The following is a 21,512-nucleotide window of genomic DNA, read 5'->3' on the forward strand; positions in this document are numbered from 1 at the left end:
GCAGCCTATTGGCTAAGAATGCTTCATTGTTGTTCAATGCAGTTTTTTCTATTTTTTCTCTAGAGTTTGCTGCTGCTTAATTCCCTAAGCCTAGTTTTAGGAGCTTGGGTAGATATTTATGCTCTATTGTAGTCTTTATTATATTTAAAAAAAAAAAAAAATCATAGAAATAAAGCATTTTAGCCTGTTTTTAACATGATAGCCTGCATGACTGTTTGTTACACATGTATTATATGTGTGTATTTTATATATGCTCCGGGGTCCCCGCACGAGGGCGGGAATATTCCAATGTTTATGACTATTGATGAGGATCCCCTGGAAGAGAAATGTCGTTCTTCCATTGTCGACAGGTCCACCAGCGGTCGGTACACGGGAGGATTCATCCTTCTCCTCGCAAGTCCCAGCGGACGGTGCCTAGGAAGGACAATATGGAGCACAGAGTCAAGCAACCCACAGGTTCGTTCACACAGCTTGCACAGTACACGAATCGCTATGCATTGAAAGGCTTGTATGAGTGGCAATGCAAGGCCTAGGCCTGTGTGACGCAGTAGAAATCATGCCATGTGGGCCCTTGAAATGGCGGCTGCCTGACCTGTGAAGTGTGACAGTGGGATGTGAGGTCACTGCGCTGGCGTGGCACACCGTGGCGGTAGGCGGTCGAAGACCGCGGTGCAAAGCAGCATTGGTTAACATTGAACCCTATGGGTCTCAGGAGCCAATGACGATGTGCGCCGGCGGTCGCGGTACGCACCGCCGCGGGCGTGACCGCCATTTTCTATCTGATTAATCACACGAGACCTGATCATCCACAGGAGAGGACCTATACTGCAAGTGCTGCTGTGACCTCGGTCTGGGAGATACAATGGCTGCTGCGACTGGGGAAAGGGCGCCTGCCTTCACTTCCGAAGAATTGGAGACACTTGTTGATGGGGTCCTCCCCCAGTATGCGCTACTCTACGGTCCTCCAGACCAACAGGTTAGTACACAGGGTGCACGTTGAATGGGCTATGCCTGTGTTGAGTGGGGTGTATGTAAGATGGTGGGGAGGGGAGCGAATGAGGAGTGCAACGCACGAAAGATGAGAGCATGTGCCACATGGCAAGGTTGGGGAGGGGGGGGGGCACTCACATTGACCAGGCAGAAAACTGATGCGAATTCCTTTACCACCCTGTACATGTCACATAGGTCAGCGCCCATCAGAAGATCGACATTTGGCGTGCCATCGCCAAGGACGTCCGGGCCCTGGGGGTCCACAACAGACGGGGCACCCACTGCCGAAAGAGGTGGGAGGACATCCACCGCGGGACCAGAAAGACCGCCGAGTCTCTGCTGGGGATGGCCTCCCAACGTAGGAGGGGTGCCAGCCGCCAATTGACCCCCCTGATGTCCCAGATCCTGGCGGTGGCCTACCCCGATTTGGATGGGCGCGTGAGGACATCACAGCAGACACAAGGGGGTGAGTATCAGCACATTCTGCTATCTTTGCGTGCAGTGAAGGTGTCTGGGTGGGGGAGGAGGGCTGTGGCTATCTCCAGGCCAGGGCGCATTCTGTAGGCTAGGCCCCTCCGTTAGACACGGCCCTTTGCCCCCGCCCCCCACCTCTGTAGGGTGCCAAGTACAGCTATCCATGGCCCGGCCTCACCCATGTGTGCATTTGTCGTCCATAGACCTGTAGGCCTAGTCACAATAACTGAGTAGTGTACCCCGATTGCGCGGCCTAGTTCAGGGGGCTTCTGCTTCTGTCCTCTCCGACAACGGTGTTGCCAATGCATGCACTCAACCTGTCTTCATTTATCCCCCCCCCGATTTTCTTTGTCTTCCTGTTCATGTGTGCATGAGCATCATCAGGCGGAGAAGTGGCATCGGCGCACGAGGGAGCTGCATCTCACATGGGCCCGGAGGGCCATACAACAGACTCCGAGTACACCAGTGAGACGGAGGGCGAGTGGAGCTCCACAACGGGGACCCATGGAGACGTCAGCGACACCGACACGGCCTCGGAAGGGAGCTCCCTAGCGGTGGCGGCAACATCCGTGCCCACCGCCACAACAGGTACAGCCGCCACCCAGCGCACCAGCCCCGCCCTCCCAGCAGCCCCTCAGCCTTCGCTCCGTGCCCGCTTGGCCAGGAAGGCGGGCATCTCCTTCGCCCCAGGCACCTCAGGCCCTGCCCCAGTTACCCCTGCTGCCCTCAGTGAGGAGGTCATTGACCTCCTCAGGACACTCATTGTTGGGCAGTCTACCCTTTTGAATGCCATCCAGGGTGTAGAAAGGGAGGTGCATCGGAGCAATGCATACCTGGAGGGCATTCATTCGGGTCAGGCTGCCCATCAGCGATCGTTCAACGCTCTGGCCTCAGCACTGACGGCAGCCATTGTCCCTGTCTCCAGCCTCCCTCTTCTGACTCCCTCCACCCAGTCCCAGTCTCCTGTTCCTCTGCCTATCCCATCCACACCATCAGACCAGCCTGCACACACCTCTACACCCAAGGGCAGCTCATCCAGACATAAGCACCACAGATCCCACAAGCATTCACCCAAGCAACATCCAGATGCAGACATGCCAACAGTCACTACCATCTCTGTGTCCCCATCTCCCTCCTCCCTCCCTGTGACGTCTCCACTCACACCTGCATGCACACCACCATCAGCCAGTACTACCATCACCAGCACACCCTCCATTACAGTCCGCACACGTGCAGTCACCACCCCCACTGCCATACACGTCCCCTGTGTCCTCTCCCAGTGTGTCTGTCACCCCCTCTCCCAAAGCACACAAACGCAGGCAGCCACCCACCCAACAGCCATCCACCTCACGACAGCCTCCGTCACAAGCACCTGCACCCAAAGACAGCACACTTGACTCTCCTACAACCACATCCTCTTCCTCCACTCCCATACCCACTACACCTACCCGTCCCTGTCCTTCCAAAGTCCTTTTCCTTTCCAACCTTGAGCTCGTTCCAATCACTGACCCACCCCCTCCATCTGGTAAGAGTAAAAAAAGCACCTCAGCCACCACCAGCCCTGCATCTACTGTGACCATAGTGCAGGGCTATTGGAGTCCACCAGATCCTAGGGCAGGAACATCGGCCAGCAGCAAGGGGACAGACAGCCCACCCCCTGGGAAGAGGACAAAAAAGAAAAAGGGCCGGCGCGACAAGACTGAGACGGCTGCCACCAAGGACAGTAGCCTTGCCCCGTCACCTGCCACATCATCCAAGGGAGGCAAGGGCCACAGAGCTTCAGCGAAGGAGGGCAAGGGCAGCAGGGCGGAGAAGTCAGGCAGCAGGCGAGCTGCCCAGGAGGGCCCCACCAGCCCCATTCCGGTTGTGACGGACGACACCCACGGGCCCAGGACTCCATCACAGGAGGGCCCCGCGACCGCAAGTTCGGATGGCGAATGAGCGGGAAGTCTTGCCCAGGTCTGTCTCCCTAGACACACAGGACAAGCACCGCTGAACAGGGCCCCGCCGGGAGGAGCACCCCTGAACAGGGCCCCGCCGGGAGGAGCACCGCTGAACAGGGCCCTCCCGGGAGGAGCACCGCTGAACAGGGCCCCGCCGGGAGGAGCACCGCTGAACAGGGCCCCGCCGGGAGAAGCACCGCTGACCAGGGCCCCGCCGGCGCAAGAACCGCTGAACAGGGCCCCGCTGGGAGGAGCACCGCTGAACAGGGCCCCGCCGTCTCAAGCACCGCTCCGCTGGGCCCTTCCTGTCAAGCACCGCTCCGCTGGGCCCGGCGTCTCAAGCACCGCTCCGCTGGGCCATTCCTGTCAAGCACCGCTCCGCTGGGCCCTTCATCTCAAGCACCGCTCCGCTGGGCCCTTCCTGTCAAGCACCGCTCCGCTGGGCCCTTCATCTCAAGCACCGCTCCGCTGGGCCCTTCCTGTCAAGCACCGCTCCGCTGGGCCCGCCATCTCAAGCACCGCTCCGCTGGGCCCTTCCTGTCAAGCACCGCTCCGCTGGGCCCGCCGTCTCAAGCACCGCTCCGCTGGGCCCTTCCTGTCAAGCACCGCTCCGCTGGGCCCTTCATCTCAAGCACCGCTCCGCTGGGCCCGCCGTCTCAAGCACCGCTCCGCTGGGCCCTTCCTGTCAAGCACCGCTCCACTGGGCCCTTCATCTCAAGCACCGCTCCGCTGGGCCCTTCCTGTCAAGCACCGCTCCGCTGGGCCCGCCGTCTCAAGTACCGCTCCACTGGGCCCTTCCTGTCAAGCACCGCTCTGCTGGGCCCTTCATCTCAAGCACCGCTCCGCTGGGCCCTTCCTGTCAAGCACCGCTCCGCTGGGCCCGCCATCTCAAGCACCGCTCCGCTGGGCCCTTCCTGTCAAGCACCGCTCCGCTGGGCCCGCCGTCTCAAGCACCGCTCCGCTGGGCCCTTCCTGTCAAGCACCGCTCCGCTGGGCCCTTCATCTCAAGCACCGCTCCGCTGGGCCCTTCCTGTCAAGCACCGCTCCGCTGGGCCCGCCATCTCAAGCACCGCTGGGCCCTTCCTGTCAAGCACCGCTCCGCTGGGCCCTTCATCTCAAGCACCGCTGGCCCATTGACAGTGCCGGTTCTGTGTCGAGCAGGGCTTCAGGTAGCACTCTGGGCACCATGCCTCCTCCATTAACAGTGGAGTCGGTAATCCATCTGATGGACTGTGGCTTGGCACTTCCCAGGATGGTCCAGTGGGCAACCCACCCACTGTAGAGACTTGAGAGACTGTGGCTTTGCACTCCCCAGGATGGGACAGTGGGCATGCCACCCACTGTAGGGACTTGAGAGACTGTGGCTTTGCACTCCCCAGGATGGTACAGTGGGCAATCCACCCACTGTAGAGACTTGTGAGACTGTGGCTTTGCACTCCCCAGGATGGGACAGTGGGCATGGAGGCCCCTCGTGGATCTGGCGTCGTGGACTCATGTGGCTGAGGTCCCCCACCTTCCCTTCCCCCTGAGATGCCTGTAGTTTTATCATCTGATGCCCCAGCAGTGTTCTCTCCAATGGTATCTGGTCTCCTGTGTAGGCTTTGCCCATGTGTTTGTGCACATTGGCCCACAGACTATGGAACTTTGACGGAATGTGCAGGACTTATTGCCTCTGAAGTGACTGGCAAATTAGTTTTGAAAATGTCTTCAAGATTCATCAAACAGAGCCAAAGTTATTAGAAAAACAAAAAATGCTTTTCCTATGGGAACTAGATCCTAACTATCTACACACACACACACACATCTAATATTATGCACAATCGCTTGAGGCCCTTTTTGGGATCCAAAAATATCTTTAACAGATACCTTTACCTCTTTGTGATGGAGGAACGTATTCTATTGTTTTAAAGAATTGATGAGACATCCATTTTTAAATGGAGGTAGTAGATGTTGTGCAGCCCTTTTTGGTGTAACTGAGGGTGGGGAAGACTTGAATTGAAGAGTGTACATGCTCTGTATAATTTGAAAGACCCATTTGTCTGTTGTGGTTCTTCTCTACTCGTCTAGATGTTTTGTTATACTCCCTCGGACTGGAGTGGCGAACGGTGCGGATGGAGTGATGGTCTCATTGCTTATTTTTTTTAAACAAGACTTTTACTGAGTCTCTGTAAGATTGTGGAGGCTGTTTACGTCTTCCTCAATATGGTCTTGAATACTGGTGATGCTCTTGCTGTAATTGATGATCATGTTGTGGGTAATAGGACCAGTGAGGGGATATATTCCTCTGTCTTTGATACTGTTTAGTACTCATGCAGTGAAACTGATTGATAAAAAAAGGTTATTTGCTTCCAGTCCTACAGCTTATAAAGTATCCAACTCTTTCTTTTACCACTAACCTCTTAGAACACTCTTTCCTGTGTTGCTGCATGGTTCCGCAATGCTCGCTGTCCATGCTCCACGCCGTGCTCGTTCCTGCCCCCAGAGTTGCTACTCACTCGCTCTGCTGATATGCTTTTCAGACGGTTAGCCCTTGGCACCCATCACACAGCTCTGGGTGATGTTTTTTCTGGTTCTTGATCCTCGGGCCACAGTAGCTGCTCTTGTTGGGCCTGCAGCACTTGCTGCTCTGGTTTGGTCCTGGTGCTGTCCCAGAGCATCGTCTGTGCCTGTCGAGACCTTGTGCCTATTCGATCTGGACCTTGGAGGGCTAGCTTGGTGTAATCGCAATGCTAGGGTCAAGGAAAGGTGTCTCAGACCACTGATAAGACAGCAGGTTGTACTGATTGTGAGGCACCTTGGGGGTGGTTGCAGCGGTTAATGTCTGGAAACTTGCGGGGGAGGTAAGTCACATGTTGTCTCTATTGCTTTCCCATTTTTCTGCGGTAAGGCAACAAACAGATGGAGTGGTCACGTATTGAACAACTGAATTGATATTACATAAAACAGTGTGACCCAGCTTACAATGAGCACTGCAGTAACCTTGACTGACTGATAATTGTGCAACTATGTAATAATTCATCTAATTATCCAACTATTTTGTCATTTAACCAACTTTCCACATAGCAAGTACTTAAATCGTAACGATTTATTTATTTTTTACCCTTTGCTCGCCTCTTCCCCCTCATGTTTCCATCTAGCACTGGCACTGATTGTGCCTCTCCCTAGATCCCTGCATTCAGGTGCATCAAGCACTGCAATTGCAGGCTGAGTGCCCTGATACAAACCCAAAATACAAACTCGACATGGTACACTGCCTGTGTGCCCTGTCCACCATACACTGCACACTCAATGGGTAAGACACCCCTCTGGCAGTCCTTCCAGCAGCACTCAGGCAGGGTGCACTATACTGTATGTGGGGTATAGCTGCATGAGAGACATGCTTCCACTGTGTCCTTGCCAAACCTGGGACATAGTGAGTGAACCGAGCAGCCATTTTAATACATGTGCTGGACACTGGTCAATACGAGTTTCCCAGCCATATGATGGCCACTCTGAACCCTGGGTTGTTTGGTATCAGACAACTCAGAAAGATAAATCCAAACTGGTACCAGTATTGGATTTATTACCAAATGTACCCAGAAGTCACCTTAGAGGTGGCCCTGCAAAAGCTACCTACCCTGGCATTGTTGCTGACTGGTCCTATCCAGGCTGCCACCACCAGACACCATTCTACAATCTTGAGGTGAGAACCCCTTCTTCTTGGGTTGCAGAACAAAGCCCTTCCTGGGTGGAGGTGCTAACACCCCCTCACTCAGGAATGTGCGATGCCCTGATGGTGAGCTTCAAAGGGCTTACGGCCTTTGAAACTCATCCCCCTGGCCTGCTGCTAGCATCAGATAGCCGCACCCATTGCAAACTCCCACTTTTGGCGGGAGCAACAGCGGGAAACTCAAAGGACAGGAGTAGTGGCCCTACCTAGCACGCTCCACCCGTATGGTGTTGCATGTGAGGTGGATTCTCCATTTCATTTTCATCTATCTTGGATGGAAGGAAAATAGCGAACAATCAGGTGACCTACCTCCTGCTTCTGAGGGCATCCTTTTGCGCACAGCTCCTGGCTCACTGGTTTTGCTCTGCACCCGGCAGCCATGTGCCCTGTACCGAAGAACCTGCTGTGCCCTAAGAGCCACCCACCCCTTGCAACCTCGACACTCCAAGGATCCCCCAGGATTCACCTTTCAGCTTACCTGTCAGTGCTTTTCCAAGCGGTCCCTCGCAGTGGCCCTGCACCAGCTCCAGAGATCTTTTTTTGCTGCTCCCGCCGAAACAAGGAGCTGCCCAACCTTCTCAATCTGGCACAGTATGTCCAGCGACGACCTTGACAAACCTGCAAAAGAAGAACTCGGTAAGCCTAGCTGTGTAATTTTACATGTATTTTTAAAGGTTATCCTCCATTGATTCCTTTGGTGCGTAATGACGCACAAAAAGACTATTGTTTTTAAACTTCAAAAATTCATATTTCAAAAGTACTTAACCAATTCTGATGATCTCGGTCTTAAAATTTATATAAAAATCTGAAGTATTTTTATAAATTGGTCTCGAGTTATTCCTTTGAGTGTGTGAGTTACAAGATTTATGCTGTAAGTACAACAAATGCTTTGCACTTCTCCAGGATTGACCTAACTGCTCGACCAAGCTACCATACAAATTAGAGCATTAGGTAGTCTAGTTTTCACCCCTGTAAACAAACATGTGGTTGTCTGGACTTCCTGCACAGTATGCCTAGCTTTGCACATTACACAGAGAGCCAACAACCTACATTTGGTGGATGAGCGGTTGGATAAAGACTTTGCATTTGCTGATACCACTTTGTAAATTCTGTGAGCACACGGATAACTCTCCAAATTGCCTTTAGCTTAATTGTTTTTGACTTTCAATTGGCTAAACATTTTTTGCAATTTTTTAAAATAATTGTTAGGGCCTTGTACCTACAACTTTAGCAAAAAGTTTTAAAAGTCCTTACTTTAGTTGGCTTATCCAAAAAGGGGATTCAAAATTCTTAGAAAACATCACAACTTTAGTAAAATAAAAATGACAGATGCAGAGATCAAGAACTAGGAACTCCACCTGGAACCTTATGAGACATATAGCTATGACCACTTAAGGGGACTCTGCAGACTGTACCAGATTCGTACTGGAAAAAGCCCCAGTCCAGAAAAACATAGGTTTCTGGTGGCCCAGCACGAAAGAGATAATCCCCCAGGTGAAATAGATGATGATGCATCTGTGATGGATGATGATGAATCTGTGGTGGATGAAGAAGACCCTTTGGACAGTGGGGATGAGGGTGGCTCTTCTACCAGAAGCACTAGTGCACCCACAGAACCAGACCGGGACATTGCCAGGCTTACCAAGAGACTGACCTTGGAGAGCCAGCTTTTGGTAATAGAGAAACAGAGAAAAGGAATATGTGACAGAACAACTAGGTCCTAAACAACTATAGCCTAAGTCACTACTGCTAAACAACTAAAAAGTCTCTACAACTAAGTACTGAACAACTAATGTCTAAACAACAAATGTGCCTGAATAACAATTGCCTGAACCACTTACATATATATATTCTAAACAACTGATAAACCATAAAAACCAAAAAGAAAACCTTACCTTAAAATTAGTTGTTCAGGCAATTGTTATTCAGGCACAATTGTTGTTTTGACAGTAGTTGTTCAGTACTTAGTTGTAGAGACTTTTTAGTTGTTTGGTAGTAGTGGTTCAGGCAAGTAGTGGTTTAGACTTAGTTGTTCAGGATGTTTCCCAGACAAAAGAGTTGACCTATGACCCATCTCTGGTGGCAGCATACAAGTATTGAGAATGAAATCCTTGAACATCAAACTCCCAAAAGGATTTCTCCCTCCCTTCACCGAAGGGGATAATATAGTTAAATGGTTTTCTGCCTTTGAAAAAGCCTGCATTGGGTGAGAAATGGAGAAAAAGCATTGGGGCACACTGTTGTGGGAGTTATTCTCAGAAAAGTGCAGGGATAGGCCTCTGACACTGAATGAGGCAGATTCTAAATCCTATGACCTCATGTAGGGTACCCTGATTGAGGACTTTGGATTTACAACTGAAGAGTACCGTATAGAGTTCAGGGAGGCTCCAAAAACCCAGAGCCATACTTGGGTAGACTTTGTAGATTATTCAGTAAAAATGCTCGGTGGTCGGTTATCTGGGAACAAGGTACAAGATTTTGATGGACTGTATAACCTATTCATGAAAGAGCACCTTCCAAGTAATTGATTCATTGATAGGCTACATCAACACCTGGTAGACCTGGGTCCACTTCCCCTCAAGAACTGGGGAGGAAGGCAGACCATAGGGTCAAAACAAGGGTAAACAAAACAACCACTGGTGGGGGAGACCACAAGAAAGAGGCCAAAAAGTCTCCCCAAGGGAAGGATGGGAGCCAAAACAATAATAATAAAGAGTCTTCTCAAGGCACCCAAAAATCAGCACCGGAGGGTGGGCCCAGAGACTCTTCACAGTCTAGTGGTGGGGATAAAGGTAAGAACTTTGTTCCAGACAAGGCTTGGTGTCATGACTGCAAAACTAAAGGGCACCAAACTGGAGACTGTAGCTGTAAAACAAAAAAAGTGACTCGAGTTAACCTGCAGTAAATGCAATTGCTAATCTCCAGATGGGATGAGTGGTGTGGCCTGACCATGTCAGTGATGCCACAGAGGCAACATTAGTCACTGCGGGTGGGGTAGAATTATTCTGTGCTTCCTGGTCAAGTAATATGCAAAAAAACAGGCAGCACCCTTGGATTAATGGGGAGAAAGTGGAAGCCCTGAGGGGGACAGGGGCTAGTGTTACCATGTTAACTCAGCACTTGGTCCACCCAAATCAGTACCTTGTAGGGAAGTCTTATCCAGTCACCAATGCTGACAGTGAGACAAAGTTCCATCCCATGGCTATGGCAACCTTTGATTAGGGGGGGTAGTAGGGCACAAAAGTGGTTGTGACCTCATCTATCCCAGTAGATTGCCTGCTTGGAAATGACCTGGAGCATTTCCCCTGGGCTGAAGTAAAACTGAAGACCCATGCAGCAATGCTTGGGATCCCAGAATGGGCATCTGTCAAGACTAGGGCACAGAGCAAACTTCAGAAGCAAAAAGGAGCGCTGGATCCTGAAATAGTGGACCAGCCTCCCAAGAGAAAAGGCATGAAGACTTTGGACCCAGCTTCAAAACAGATCCCACATCAGGATCCCTCTTCTCAGTAAGGCAATTCACTCTTCTTAGAGGGAACTGAGCCTGCAGAGCTTGGGCCTTACCACCCACGTCATTACGCACCAAAGGAATCAATGGAGTATAACCTTTAAAAATACATGTAAAATTACACAACTAGGCTTACCAAGTTCTTCTTTTGCAGGTTTGTCGAGGTCCAGGGAAGATCTGTGCTAGGGGTTGAGAACCTATTCCACTCTTGAATGCCTGAGGCAGCAAGCTGCACAGGAAGAGCTAGGAAACGTCAGTGGTATCCACAGGGTTTATTGGGAGGAGGGGCTCCTGTGCACTGAGGCTAGAGACCTCACACCTGGTGCAACCAGTAGAGTGGTAGTGCCACAGAAGTTAATTCCTCCTCACTCTAGCCCATGACATCCCCCCAGGTGGGCATCTGGGCCTAAATTAAATTTGGAGTAGGTTCTTTAACTACTTTTATTGTCCCAAAAAGTAAAGGACTTTTGCCAGTTCTGCACTACCTGACAAGCCAGAGGCAAGGCAGGTGGACAATTAAAGACCCCCTTAATGCTACTACCTGTGGTTGGGGTACCCTTTGAAAGGGTGGGGGTTGACATTGTTGGCCCTCTTGACACTCAAACAGGTAGTTGGAGCGGATCATGCCACTCGATATCCTGAGGCCACCCCCCTTAGAACCATTACTGAACCTGCAGTTTCAAAAGCTCTCCTGGGTGTTGTCACCAGGGTAGGATTTCCTGGGGAGGTTGTTTCAGACAGGACTTCAAACGTCATGCCTGCATATGTGAAACACATATGGAAGGAACGTGGTGTGACCTATAAGTTCACCACCTCATACCATCCTCAAACCAATGGGTTGGTTAAAAGATTGAACTCGTCCCTAAAAGGCATGATTGGATATCCTCCTTCTTTGCCTGCTGTTTGCCTACAGGTAAGTGCCACAAAAGGGAGTAGGTTTCTCTCCATTTGAGCTTTTGATTGAGCACACTGTTAGGGAACCACTAAGTCTTCTTAGGGAAGGCTAGGAGAAGCCTCTCAAAGAGCCCAAGCAGGATATTGTGGACTATGTGCCTGGCCTACGTTTAGGAATGGCTGAGTACATGGAGAAAGCCAGCCAAAATCTTCAGGCCAGCCAGGAGCTTATCAAAAAGCTGCTATGGTTGAGTTCTAACCAGGGCAGAAAGTTTGGGTGTTGGAGTCTGTTGGTCCAAGTGCCCCCCCAGGACAAATGGTCTGAGGCCTATCCCATTCTTGAAAAGAAAGGGCATGTCACTTATTTAGTTGACCTGGGCAGTTGCAAAAACACCAAAAGAATTATTCATGTCAACTGCTTAAAACCATTCTATGATGGAGCTGATGTGACCATGCTCATGGTCACAGATGAGGGACAGGAGGATGAGAGTGAGACGCTCCCTCATCTCCTCTGTAGCAACCCACAGGATGGTTCTCTGGATGGTGTAGTCTTATTAGATACCCTCACAGAACAACAGCAGACTGATTGCAGGCAAGTCCTCAACCAGTATGATGAGTTATTCTCCCTGACCCCTGGAAAGACAAACTGACGTACCCATGATGTGGACACTGGAGACAGCTTGCCTGTCAAGAAAAACATTTACAGACAGTCAGATCATGTCAGGGAGAGTATCCAAGCAGAAGTTAAAAAGATGTTGGATTTGAGTACCATTGAACCCTCTGAGAGCCCCTGGGTTATGCCAACAGTTGTACTATCCAAACTTCACTCCAAATTCAGAAAAAGGAAATTAGGTTTTGGTGGACTACAGGGGCCTCAACTCTGTTACAAAAACTGATGCACACTGTAGGAGGCTGGCCTTGTTTGTAGTGGCTACCTAAGGTACTTACCCTTTATACCAGGTCCAGGTATCCCTTATTAGAGAAATGTATGCAGTGTTCTAGCAGCTTGGGCTGTCTAGGGGTAGCTTTAGCAGAGCAGCCAAGGCTGAACTAGGAGACATGCAAAGCTCCTGTAATACCACTATAGTTACACAGTACTTATACACAATAAAAGACAATACTCAGTGTTACCATAAAGAAAGGTACTTTATTTTAGTAACACAAGGTCAAAAATATCTTAGAGACAATACTCCTTCTGGAGATAAGTATTATACACAATATATATACACTAGTAACCAAAATCAGGTAAGTAAACAGTCATAGAATAGTGCAAACAGTAGAAAATACAATAGAGTGCAATGGGCCTAGGGGCAACACAAACCATATACTAAAATATTGGAATGCGAATGTCGAATTCCCCCCTAGGCAAGTGTAGTGTTTAGAGGGGCGCTGGGAGTGTAAGAAAACACCAAAGGTAAGTAAAGTACCCCAACCAAGAGCCCAGGAAAACAGGAGTAAAGTACAGCAAGTTTCCTCAGAACACACTACAAGTTGTGATGAAGAATTATGCGAGAACCCAGCAAGACTGCAACCAACAAACAATGGATTCCTGGACCTGAAGACCTGTGGAGAGAGGAGACCAAGTCCAGAAGTCAAAGAAGAGACCAGGAAGAACAGGAGCCCCTGCCAACCTGGAAGAAGGTGCAAAAGTGGATTCTCCGGTTAGAAGAAATGTACAGAAATGCACCAAAGAAGACAGCTGCGGATTCCTGCTTGGTGCAAGAGATGTCCCATGTCGAGTTGTTGGATGCAGGCTGTTTGCGTCGCTGGATTCTGCCAAAAAGCCTTGGTTCAAGGAAATACGCAGTTTGAGTCAAAGGAGCTGTCTGGACCCAGAAGGGACGTGGGGGTCTCAATTCGGACTGAGGAGATAGAGGGGGCCCACAGCACTGCAGAGAGCCCTCAGAAGACCAGGCAGCACCCACAGGAGTCCCAGAACACGGGGACAAAGAAGATGCAAAGAGCCGTCGTCGCAGCACTACATTGGAGGATTCCACGCCGCCGGAGAACATCTCAGAGAGCTGTGCATCGCACAATGGAGTGCTGGGGACCTGGGCTACGCTGTGCACAAATAACTTTTGGAAGAAGTGCACAGAAGCCCAATGAGCTGCAGAGGATGTGGTGCACAGGGGTACTATCGCAGCACGGGGAGGCAAGCTCTTACCTCCACCAAATTCGGACAGCTGGACCTTTGGACAATCTGAGTCACTTTGGTCCACCACCTGTGTTCCAGGGATCACCCTTGTTGACAGGAGAGGAGTCCCAGAGTACCAGTTGTTATCGCAGATAGGTGCCTGCTGAAGCAGGGAAGTGACTCCGTCACTCCATGGGAGATTCCTTCGGCACTTCTGGTGCAGGGTGAAGACACGCAGTCCTCAGAGCGTGCAGATCTTGGAAACTGTTGCAAATGCTGGCTGGAGCTGAAGTTGCAGGTCACAGGAGTCGTCCTGGATACTTTGTTGCAGTTACAGTGGTTCCTGGGGCAGTCTGCGGTTGATCCGACGGTCAGAAGCTGAAGCAGAGGATGCAGAGGAGTCCTGGAGGAATCTTGCAAACCGAATCAGAGGGAACACCCAGAGGAGAGACCCTAAATAGTCCTGAGAGGGGGATTGCCACTCAGAGGTACCGGAGGGTCCCAACACCTTGGAGTCCAAGATGGCTAACGCCAGGAACTCTGGGCACCACCCCTGGGGTGGCGATGGACAGGGGAGTGGTTACTCCTCTTTCCTTTGTCCAGTTCCGTGCCAGAGCAGGGACTGGGGGTCCCTGAACCGGTGTAGACTAGATTATGCAAGGAGGGCACCGTCTGTGCCCTTCAAAGCATTTTCAGAGGCTCTGGGAGGATACCCTTCCCATGCCTGTAACAACTATTTCCAATGGGAGAGAGGGTAACACCCCTCTCCTAAAGCAAATGCATTGTTCTGTCTTCCTGGGATTGAGCTGCTCAATCCCCAGGAGGGCAGAAACCGGTATGTGAGATGGCAGCAGCTGGGGCTGCAGTGGAAACCACAGAGAGCTGGTTTGGCAGTACTGGGGGTCCATGGTGGAGCCCCCAGGGTGCATGGGATTGCCTCCCCAATACCATATTTGGATTGGGGGTCAATTCTATGATCTTAGACACCCTACATGGCCATATTCTGAGTTACCATTGTGAAGCTACATGTATGTAGTGCACCCTTGTAATGGTAACCCCGCACTCACGAAGTCTGGGGAATTGGCCCTGTACGACGTGGGTGCAACTTTGCTGGAGAAAGGGTACCCTCACACACAGTAACTTTGCAGCTAGACTTCAGTAAATGAAAGTTAGACATATAGGTGACTTATAAGTTACTTAGTGCAGTGAAAAATTGCTGTGAAAGAGTGTGTGCACTATTTCACTCAGGCTGCAGTGGCAGTCCTGAAGAAAGGTTTGTATGAGCTCCTTATGGGTGGCAAAAGAAATGCTGCAGCCCTCAAGGATCTCCTGGAACCCCAATGCCCCGGATACCTAGGTACCATATACTAGGGACTTATAAGGGGGTCCAGTGTGCCAATCAGAATTGGAATATGGAGTCACTAAACTGTAGTGGCAAAGTTGGTAAGTAGAGAGAGCATAAGCACTGGAGCTCTGGTTAGCAGAACTTCAGGGACACAGTCAAGCATAATAACAAGATATATAGGCCACTAACTATGAGCACTGGGGTCCTGGCTAGCAGAATCCCAGTGAGACAGGCAAAACATACTGAAAAACAGGCAGAAATTGGGGGTAACATGCCAAGAAAGATGGTACTTTCCTACACACACCCAATCCCAAGAGTTGATGAGCTTATAGACAGATTGGGGGCAGCAAAATATCCGAGTACCCTTGATTTGACATCTGGGCCCTGCAGACTGGCCTGACACCAGGATCAAAAGAGAGGTCAACATTCTCTAATCCTAGTGGGCACTGTTATGCCCCTTGGACTAAAGAATGCACCTGCCACATTCCAGAGGTTGGTGAACCAAGTCCTTGCTCGACTGGAATCTTTTAGTGCATCTTACCTGGATGACATAGCTTTCTAAAGTTCCACCTGGCAGGATCACATGCTCCTCCAAGGGAAGGTCCTTGCGCCTCTGCAGAAGGCAGGCCTCGCTAACAAGGCCCGTAAGTGCCCGATAGGGCAGGGAAAAGTTGTTTACCTGGGCCACCTGGCTGGTGGGGCCAAGTGCAACCCCTCCAGCCCAAGATTCAGACCATTCTGGCTTGGGGAGCTCCCACCACCCAGACACAGGTCAGGGCATTCCTTGGCTTGACTGCGTATTATAGGAGATTTGCTGAGGATTATGGCACAATAATTGCCCCCCTCACAGAACTACGCTCTAAGAAAATGCCCAAAAAGGTTAACCTGCCAGTGAGTTGTCAAAAGGCATTTGACACTCTGAAAAACGCGACTGTAGGAAAGTACCATCTTGCCTGGCATGTTACCCCCATTTCTTCACTGTATATATGTTGTTTTAGTTGTATGTGTCACTGGGACCCTGTCATCCAGGGCCCCAGTGCTCATAAGTGTGCCTGAATGTGTTACCTGTGTAGTGACTAACTGTCTCACTGAGGCTCTGCTAATCAGAACCTCAGTGGTTATGCTCTCTCATTTCTTTCCAAATTGTCACTAACAGGCTAGTGACCAATTTTACCAATTTACATTGGCTTACTGGAACACCCTTATAATTCCCTAGTATATGGTACTGAGGTACCCAGGGTATTGGGGTTCCAGGAGATCCCTATGGGCTGCAGCATTTCTTTTGCCACCCATAGGGAGCTCTGACAATTCTTACACAGGCCTGCCACTGCAGCCTGAGTGAAATAACGCACACGTTATTTCACAGCCATTTTACACTGCACTTACGTAACTTATAAGTCACCTATATGTCTACCCTTTACCTGGTAAAGGTGGGGTGCTAAGTTACTTAGTGTGAGGGCACCCTGGCACTAGCCAAGGTGCCCCCACATTGTTCAGGGCCAATTCCCCGGACTTTGTGAGTGCGGGGACACCATTACACGCGTGCACTACATATAGGTCACTACCTATATGTAGCTTCACAATGGTAACTCCGAATATGGCCATGTAATATGTCTATGATCATGGAATTGCCCCCTCTATACCATCCTGGCATAGTTGGCACAATCCCATGATCCCAGTGGTCTGTAGCACAGACCCTGGTACTGCCAAACTGCCTTTCCCGGGGTTTCACTGCAGCTGCTGCTGCTGCCAACCCCTCAGACAGGCATCTGCCCTCCTGGGGTCCAGCCAGGCCTGGCCCAGGATGGCAGAACAAAGGACTTCCTCTGAGAGAGGGTGTTACACCCTCTCCCTTTGGAATATGGTGTGAAGGCAGGGGAGGAGTAGCCTCCCCCAGCCTCTGGAAATGCTTTCATGGGCACATTTGGTGCCCATTTCTGCATAAGCCAGTCTACACCGGTTCAGGGACCCCTTAGCCCTGCTCTGGCGCGAAACTGGACAAAGGAAAGGGGAGTGACCACTCCCCTGACCTGTACCTCCCCTGGGAGGTGCCCAGAGCTCCTCCAGTGTGCTCCAGACCTCTGCCATCTTGGAAACAGAGGTGCTGCTGGCACACTGGACTGCTCTGAGTGGCCAGTGCCACCAGGTGACGTCAGAGACTCCTTGTGATAGGCTCCTTCAGGTGTTGCTAGCCTATCCTCTCTCCTAGGTAGCCAAACCCTCTTCTCTGGCTATTTAGGGTCTCTGTCTCTTGGGATTCTTTAGATAACGAATGCAAGAGCTCATCAGAGTTCCTCTGCATCTCTCTCTTCACCTTCTGCCAAGGAATCGACTGCTGACCGCGCTGGAAGCCTGCAAAACTGCAACATAGTAGCAAAGACGACTACTGCAACTCTGTAACACTGATCCTGCCGCCTTCTCGACTGTTTTCCTGGTGGTGCATGCTGTGGGGGTAGTCTGCCTCCTCTCTGCACTAGAAGCTCCGAAGAAATCTCCCGTGGGTCGACGGAATCTTCCCCCTGCAACCGCAGGCACCAAAAAGCTGCATTACCGGTCCCTTGGGTCTCCTCTCAGCATGACGAGCGAGGTCCCTCGAATCCAGCAACTCTGTCCAAGTGACTCCCACAGTCCAGTGACTCTTCAGTCCAAGTTTGGTGGAGGTAAGTCCTTGCCTCACCTCGCTAGACTGCATTGCTGGGAACCGCGACTTTTGCAGCTACTCCGGCCCCTGTGCACTTCCGGCGGAAATCCTTTGTGCACAGCCAAGCCTGGGTCCACGGCACTCTAACCTGCATTGCACGACTTTCTAAGTTGGTCTCCGGCGACGTGGGACTCCTTTGTGCGACTTCGGGTGAGCACCGTTTCACGCATCCTCGTAGTGCCTGTTTCTGGCACTTCTCCGGGTGCTACCTGCTGCTGAGAGGCTCCTTGTCTTGCTCGACGTCCCCTCTCTCTCCTGACGCAATTTGCAACATCCTGGTCCTTCCTGGGCCACAGCAGCATCCAAAAACGCTAACCGCACGATTTGCAGCTAGCAAGGCTTGTTGGCGTTCTTTCGGCGGGAAAACACTTCTGCACGACTCTCCACGGCGTGAGGGATCCGTCCTTCAAAGGGGAAGTCTCTAGCCCTTGTCGTTCCTGCAGAAACCTCAGCTTCTTCTGTCCAGTAGAAGCTTCTTTGCACCCGCAGCTGGCATTTCCTGGGCATCTGCCCATCTCCGACTTGCTTGTGACTTTTGGACTTGGTCCCCTTGTTCCACAGGTACCCTCGACTGGAAATCCATCGTTGTTGCATTGTTGGTTTGTGTCTTTCCTGCCTTATTCCTCTAACACAACTTCTTTGTCCTTAGGGGAACTTTAGTGCACTTTGCACTCACTTTTCAGGGTCTTGGGGAGGGTTATTTTTCTAACTCTCACTATTTTCTAATAGTCCCAGCGACCCTCTACAAGGTCACATAGGTTTGGGGTCCATTCGTGGTTCGCATTCCACTTTTGGAGTATATGGTTTGTGTTGCCCCTATCCCTATGTGTCCCCATTGCATCCTATTGTAACTATACATTGTTTGCACTGTTTTCTAATACTATTACTGCATATTTTGGTATTGTGTACATATATCTTGTGTATATTTGCTATCCTCATACTGAGGGTACCAACTGAGATACTTTTGGCATATTGTCATACAAATAAAGTACCTTTATTTTTAGTATATCTGTGTATTGTGTTTTCTTATGATATTGTGCATATGACACTAAGTGGTACTGTAGGAGCTTCACTCGTCTCCTAGTTCAGCCTAAGCTGCTCTGCTAAGCTACCATTATCTATCAGCCTATGCTGCTAGACACCCTATACACTAATAAGGGATAACTGGGCCTGGTGCAAGGTGCAAGTACCCCTAGGTACTCACTACAAGCCAGTCCAGCCTCCTACATTGGTTGTGCAGCAGTGGGATAAGTGCTTTGAGACTACTTACCACTCTTGTCATTGTACTTTTCATAAGAGAAAAATATACAAAACAAGTTCAGTGTATATACACATAACCAAAAAGTTTTGCATTTCCTCTTTTCACTCTTTTCTAAGTGCTGAAAAGTACTTCTAACTTTCTAAAAAGTTCTAAAAAGTTTAAAACGTTTTTTTTTGTCTTTCTAAAAGCTCTGAGAAACTTTTTCTCTTTTTCTATCACTTTAACTCTCTCTAAAAATGTCTGGCACAGGCCAAAATGTTGATCTGTCCAAACTTGCATATGATCACCTTAGCTGGAAAGGAGCAAGGAGTCTCTGCATAGAGAGAGGTTTGAGTGTAGGGAAGAATCCTTCCTTGGAATTGTTACTTAACAAGCTTAGAGAACAAGATAAGGCTAAAAGTGCCCCATCTGTTGAAAAAGTAGCTAATGGTTCCCAATCTGATCCAGGGACTCCCCCAGGAAAAGTTCAGGAAAGAAACTTCTTAGCCTGCCTATTACAAGACAGTCTAGCATAGTTGGTACTGAGGTGGAGTCACATCATACAGATGATGTGCTCTCACATTACACTGTCAGCCAAGCTGTTAGGGTGCCCTCTGTAAGGGACAGGTCTCCTTCTGTCCATTCTCATCATACTTCTGTGTCTAGGAATGTCCCTCCCACCCACCCTGATGACAGATTGTTAGAAAGGGAGCTCAATAGATTGAGAGTGGAACAAACCAGACTGAAGCTCAAGAAGCAACAGCTGGATTTGGATAGACAGACCTTAGAGGTAGAGAAGGAGAGACAGAAACTGGGTTTAGAAACCCATGGTGGCAGCAGCAGTATTCCCCATAGTCATCCTGCAAAAGAGCATAATTCCAGGAATCTGCACAAGATAGTTCCCCCTTATAAGGAGGGAGATGACATTAACAAGTGGTTTGCTGCACTTGAGAGGGCCTGTGCTGTACAGGATGTCCCTCAAGGGCAGTGGGCTATCATTTAGTGGAAAAGGTAGGGATAGGCTCCTTACTGTAAAAGAAAATGAAGCTAATGATTACAAAGTTCTTAAGAATGCACTCCTGGATGGTTATGGCTTAACCACTGAACAATACAGGATAAAGTTCAGAGAGACCAAAAAGGAGTCTTCACAAGACTGGGTTGATTTCATTGACCATTCAGTGAAGGCCTTGGAGGGGTGGTTAGATGGCAGTAAAGTTACTGATTATGACAGCCTGTATAACTTGTCCTGAGAGAGCATATTCTTAATAATTGTGTGTCTGATTTGTTGCACCAGTACTTGGTGGACTCTGATCTGACCTCTCCCCAAGAATTGGGAAAGAAGGCAGACAAATGGGTCAGAACAAGGGTGAACAGAAAAGTTCATACAGGGGGTGACAAAGATGGCAACAAGAAGAAGGATGGTAAGTCTTCTGACAAGGGTGGGGACAAATCTGAAAATGAGTCTTCATCAGGCCCACAAAAACACTCTGGTGGGGGTGGTGGGCCCAAATCCTCTTCTAATCAAAACAAGGAAAAGAAACCATGGTGCTATTTATGTAAAATAAAAGGCCATTGGACAACAGATCCCAGTTGTCCAAAGAAAAGCACCAAGCCTCCTACCACTACAACCCCTACTGCTACACCTAGTGTCCCTACTAATAGCAGTGGTGGTGGGAGCAAACCTACTAATAGCCAATCCAAGGGAGTAGCTGGGCTCACTATTGGTAACTTAGTTGGGGTTGGTCTGGTTAGGGAGACCACAGAGGCTATATTAGTCTCTGAGGGGGCTATTGATTTAGCCACCTTAGTTGCTTGTCCCCTTAATATGGATAAGTACAAGCAGCTACCCCTAATAAATGGTGTTGAGGTTCAGGCCTACAGGGACACTGGAGCCAGTGTAACTATGGTCATAGAGAAACTGGTCCACCCTGAACAACACCTACTTGGTCACCAGTACCAAGTAACCGATGCTCACAACAACACACTTAGCCACCCCATGGCTGTTGTAAATCTCAACTGGGGGGGGGTTACTGGTCCAAAGAAAGTTGTGGTAGCTTCATATTTACCCGTAGACTGTCTATTAGGGAATGATTTGGAGACATCTGCTTGGTCAGATGTGGAGTTGGAGGCCCATGCAGCAATGCTGGGCATCCCAGGGCATATTTTTGCTTTAACAAGGGCTCAGGCCAAAAAGCAAAAAGGACAGGGAAGCTTGGATCCTGGAACAATGGACCAAGTGCTCCCTAAAGCTAGGGCTAGTAGAAGCAAACCACTTCCTACTATCCCCCCCTCTACAGTGGATTCTACTTCTGAGGAAGAAGAATTTCCACCCTGTGCAGAACCTACACCAGAGGAGCTGGAAGCAGACACTGCTGAGCTTTTGGGTGAAGGGGTACCTGCCAGGGAGGAGCTGAGTGTGGCACAGCATACCTGTCCCACACTAGAGGGTCTAAGACAGCAAGCTGTCAAACAGGCTAATGGGGATGTCAGTGACTCTCACAGAGTTTACTGGGAGGACAACCTCTTGTACACTGAAGCAAGGGATCCTAAACCTGGAACTGCCAGGAGGTTAGT

This window comes from Pleurodeles waltl, chromosome 7, assembly GCF_031143425.1.
Source record: "Pleurodeles waltl isolate 20211129_DDA chromosome 7, aPleWal1.hap1.20221129, whole genome shotgun sequence".
Classification (NCBI taxonomy): domain Eukaryota; kingdom Metazoa; phylum Chordata; class Amphibia; order Caudata; family Salamandridae; genus Pleurodeles; species Pleurodeles waltl.